The sequence below is a fragment of the Neodiprion lecontei genome, chromosome 2, assembly GCF_021901455.1.
Source record: "Neodiprion lecontei isolate iyNeoLeco1 chromosome 2, iyNeoLeco1.1, whole genome shotgun sequence".
NCBI lineage: Eukaryota > Metazoa > Arthropoda > Insecta > Hymenoptera > Diprionidae > Neodiprion > Neodiprion lecontei.
In genome coordinates this window covers 13,151,604-13,156,796 of record NC_060261.1, presented here as the reverse complement: position 1 = coordinate 13,156,796, position 5,193 = coordinate 13,151,604, and the positions used below count along the sequence as shown (strand labels likewise).

The following is a 5,193-nucleotide window of genomic DNA, read 5'->3' as shown; positions in this document are numbered from 1 at the left end:
ACCCGACGACGGCCATGAGTCAACGAGTCTGGTGTGATATACACTATGCGCCAATATCGATGCGCGCGAGACGTGGCGGCAGGGCGATGTCAGGATTTTAGATGAATATTTTATAACGTCACAGAGGAGTAATTGGAAGCTATATTGATTCCAAACATTTTGCGCGTATGTATGTTTGTATGTGTGTCAAAGTGCCCTGAGAATATGGTCATAGCGTAGGGATTACAATGTTGATTCGAATTTTCGCGCCGTCAGAATGCCCTTAGAACATGGCGGAATGAAATAAAAATCATCAAACTGTCTCCTTTGGTTATCCCTACTCTGTACCAACCTTATTTTTAGAACATATACTACTGGAAGTGCCATCCCATCGACCTTGCAAACATTGCGGCCGAGGTGAAGAGAGAAAATATATATTCGAGTTCTTCCGTCTCTTTTACTCTGCATTTGATTGGCTGAGGGGATGCGTATCGGCCAATCAAGTGTAGAGCGAGAGAGACAGATTATAACCATAATGTTATACCTCTTTATCACTCCTTCGCTACACTTTCTGTACCATAGACGTATAGAGATAGACTGCGCGGTCCGTGCTCCGATCTGAGGCCCTAATTAAAAAGAGAAAGCAACAGCGGGAGCTGACCTCTTTCTTGCACGGTCGAAAGAGTGAGGAGAAACTGGCAGACGGTGAAAGCAATAAGCACAAACGGGGAGGTATATTTGTACTTATTCCCCCGCCACATCACCGATTAGAGTGAGAGATCGGATCACGCTGTTGGTTTCTCTTTCTAATTAGGGCTTCAGCTCGGTGGACGGCCCGCGCAGTCTATCTCTATAAGTCTAACGCACGAAGCTACGTCCAGTAATGTATGCTCTAAGGTACCAAAGTACCGACCACGTTTCTATGTATAGGTATACACATTGTTCACGGAGAAAACGACACAACTTCGCGCAGGTTGGGCGTAGTGGGGTCTCGAACTACTCAGTGATGTGCTAAATCATCGTACAAATCGTACAATTTGGTCCCTGCGTAAAATACGCTTTGGTCCCTACGCTCTGTAAATGGAATTGGTGAAACACTTCGAATATTGCACGGTCATTGCATAGTAAACATATTTAATAACAGCTACACAACAAACTTGTTTCATCGATCACTAATAATAAAATGTTCCAAATCACGTGTGAGTCGTATTATGTACACGGGCTCTCCGTCTGGCTTCAGCCAGGTTTAGCCAACTATAAGGCCCATTTGGCGGCTTAAAAGAAGTAAATAAGGCCTTCCGGTAAACGGGACCTAACCGAATCAGAGAAAATTGTGGCAAGTGCTGTGCCGTTTTTTCCGTGAACAAGATGTAGAAAACTTGAAGCGCTTTTCACTGGCTACATTTGGTGCACATTGAGTGCAATTTTCCTAGGGTTTTGCTTATGTGATTAGTTGAAAGCTGGGAAAATTGTACTCACTGCACACGTAATGCAGTCAGTGAAAAACGCTATTAAGCCGCTATTTTGTACTCAAATGCCGAGAAGATAATTCGATTGGTTGCAGAGCGTTCGAATTCGATGAACCAATCAAAATTCCAAAAATGATGGATCGATTATCAAAATAGAGCATGGACTGTTCATTCTCTATACTTTTTATAGTACGCCTAATGAAAGCAGAACACACGTGTAGCCAATCTCAATTTTTATCGGACTCCGATGGTCCTGCAGGTAAGAAAGAGATAGGTAGATTATTGGGAGCACATACGTTCTGTCTCCTTGTACGGTGGGACCCATTTTCCAACATGTACCCAAATGCACACATCATACTCCTAATTAGATGGGGTGTATACTGAAATGTAATAATACTGGAAAATGTAATGCAATAGAAAAGTGCGTGCCGATCCTTTATTTACCGAAAGATACTATTACAAGTGGTATCTCCGGTGACCAAAGATATAGCGCGCTTTCCGTTTACTTCAATTTTTTTCCACAACACGAAATGATTTCACTCGCCGATTCCGTTAGATCTAACCAATGAAATGACTCAGTGTCCATTTGTTTCAGAAAATTGATGTAAAAGGAAAGCGCCCGTATACACTGTCAGCCTTAGGTAAGGCTACCAGTTTAACATGGGATTTGGTAGATTAAGAGATACAGCAGTTACATCCATTACCGACCGCAGTACACAGCTTCTTATAAAAAATAACTGCAGCTTTCAATGGTAATTGGTCCAACTTTCCCCTTAAATTCGACTTGGCCAGAAGCGGTAGTAGTGAAAAATACATAAATTCGGAACTTTTCAGATTTTCAATAAAATATGAAGTTCGTAAACTGAATTCTTTATAGAAACTTTCTGGAATTTCTTGAAATACTTCAGGCCTGGAACATCTTTTTCATCACGAGGGAGAACGGATTAGGGCAGTTGGTAAAGGGTGTGAGTTTCCCGGAGAACCCGAAAAATATTTTACCTGAGTAAGATTGATATAAGTGGAACCAAAAATTTGTGTAAAACTAAACGAAACGCTAATTCTTATTTTTTGTGAAATTTCATAAACAGATTTATATCCCATTACTCGTTGCAATTTTATCGTTCGTATATTATTCTGCTTACATATTATGGTCCCTAAAAAAAATACATTTACATCTATAAGCAGGTTTACATTATTATATCATTATATATTTACATAACATTTTTATTTATTTATTTATTTATTTTTCATGTTATTATTCATTTATCTAACGCGCACTCTTCGTTTTATGTATTTGTTATATATATATATATATATACATATATATATTATAATTTTATCTCGAGGTAACTTCCTTATATCTGTAGGTATAATATTCAGGGCACGATCCAAATTCGAGCTTAGATATCTCCAATTTTTTTTTGATTCTATGAATTTCGTTGTTGTTTCTTTGAAATTTACTCATTGGATTGAGTTTTAAATATTCTGTTAACCCTGGATTGAAGTCAGATGCAAGTATTTGAAAATTGCAATCTCAAAGCCTAAAAATGTCTACTACATTTGACAAGTTTTAAGTGAGTAATTTCGAATGGAATGAAAGCAAAACATAGGGCAGCAAATAAGAATAGGAAGAAATGCTCATTTGGATAGTTGCGCTTTAGTTTTACATCATGCCACCTTGAATTCTGACAGTTCTATAAATGAGCAACACATAAGTTGGCAGAGTTAGAACTTAGAAGGGTCAGAATCCAAAATTTTAGAAACATATACGTACATTTATGAAATATTTGCATTTGTCATCACTTGGGAATGTTACAATACAACAAGAAGTTTCACCAATCTAATTTTTATAGCCATCTATCACCGATTTCAATTTTAAAAATTGGGTCAATATTTCAAGATCATTGCAGGAGCTAGCAGTAGAAATTTTTCCGCGACTAGGATATATTTCAATGTCAAATACATTAAACACTGTTAGCTCTTTCGATGTCTCGATTTTAATGATAAAAAAATAAAATAAAAGCAAGATAAAAATTTGACTAACAGTCATAATTTAATCCATCTATTTACTTTACCAGATGCAGATTATTTTGAATAATTAGCCACATTTTTCACCGTCAAGTTCCAGCGGATGCATTAGTTTTACATTTTCTCTTTCCTCCATACTGGTGATTCCGATTTAGACAGTTTCTGGCTAATCCTGCTCTTCATTCTGTCTATAATACCAGCGGATTTAGCAAATTATGGGTTGCCATCAAACATGACAATTTTGTCATAAATTCTAAAATAAGAGTTTCATACACAATGCTACTAATAATAATGATAATAATAACATTAATAATAGTGTTAGTAATCACGATTAAATGTGGTAATTGAAAAATTTCTGTAGCGTGTTATTTAGAAATTGTGATAATATTAAAAGTGTGTGGTAGTTATTTGAATGTGTCATTAAACAAATATTCAGTTGAAAATTTAGATATACTACGTGTGTATATATACGTAATATAATATATATACTTACAAGAGTATTTTAAGTATCGTAATCGGTAATATTGATATATGTATAGTTTTAAGCGACACGATTACAATCATAAGTCAGCTTCGCGTCATTTTTTCATGAATAATGTTTTAATCAATTAATGATCGAACGAAAATTCATCTCAAATGATATACAATATTTTATGTACATAATATGTTGCTTCTAATTGTCAAATTGTCAAAAATATCAAGTATACAATCAAGGTGACACCAACCGTTGCTTTTTTCCTTAAACTTGAAAATTCCCTTTCTTTTTTTGTATATTACTCTAACCAGAATTAATTTATACTTTTCCCTGTTGATTTTTTTTCACTAACGCACCGAAGATATAAGTCAAGATATTGTAATCACAATATGCTTCAAGGGAATTTTCACATTCAAATTCTGTAATTCGCTTTGAAAAAAAAAATAGATATACGTATATGTAAATATCCATCACTTTGGGGCTGATTTTAGTTGAACAATTGACAGAAATTGCTGTCAAAATTGTTTATCATACACCATATATATAATCTGACATTCAATAAGATAAGCTGAAAATCATCAGACAAATCGGGTACTTCATGTACGAACTTTTAAACATGTACCTTATTAAACAATTGAGCATACTAGGGTAGCGAATATCTTTTCACCTATCATTACACATTTGATTTGTACAGACGATTCAATAGCATTAAGTCAATTACGCGTTGTTGTCATTACTTAATTCAACTAAAACAAACAGAAAGCACAATAATAATTTTCGTACCGTTACGTTGCACATTTAAGATCTTAATTAATGTACAAATATTTCATAATCGGAGATCAAGTTCAGATGCGCTGCATAAGTGAGTAAAATAAAATACAACGATATCAGATGAATAAGAAAAATGTCCAACTTGGAAGCATCTAGGATACGAATATACGCCACGTTATACAATTGCTGTTTTTGAGGTAAACGAGACCAAGGTGAATAGTAATCTCAACGCCCAAGAATAAAAAAGTATCAGATCATAATGTAATTACGTGCTTAAATTTATCATACAAAAATAAAACAAAAAATCATCTTCAAATTTTTCATAGCTTACCTCATAATTTTTTTGGAATTTTGTTTGTTTTTTTCCTTTGCTACTCTATATTGACTGATTTCTTTTATATAATTGTTTTTTTTTTTCTACTTCGAGAAAAGCTGTGATAGTACTTTCCTATAATTTAAAAAATAAATCAC

The 5,193-nt window shown here is 34.8% G+C and overlaps 1 long non-coding RNA gene across 1 annotated transcript; it reads left to right on the top strand.

Annotated features, from left to right (window-relative positions):
* The first annotated feature begins 968 nt into the window (after positions 1-968).
* Positions 969-2,598, top strand: LOC124293078. The gene is made up of 2 exons (XR_006902990.1): positions 969-1,707; positions 2,044-2,598. It is a non-coding gene; the product is annotated as an uncharacterized LOC124293078 (long non-coding RNA).
* The last annotated feature ends 2,595 nt before the right edge of the window (positions 2,599-5,193 follow it).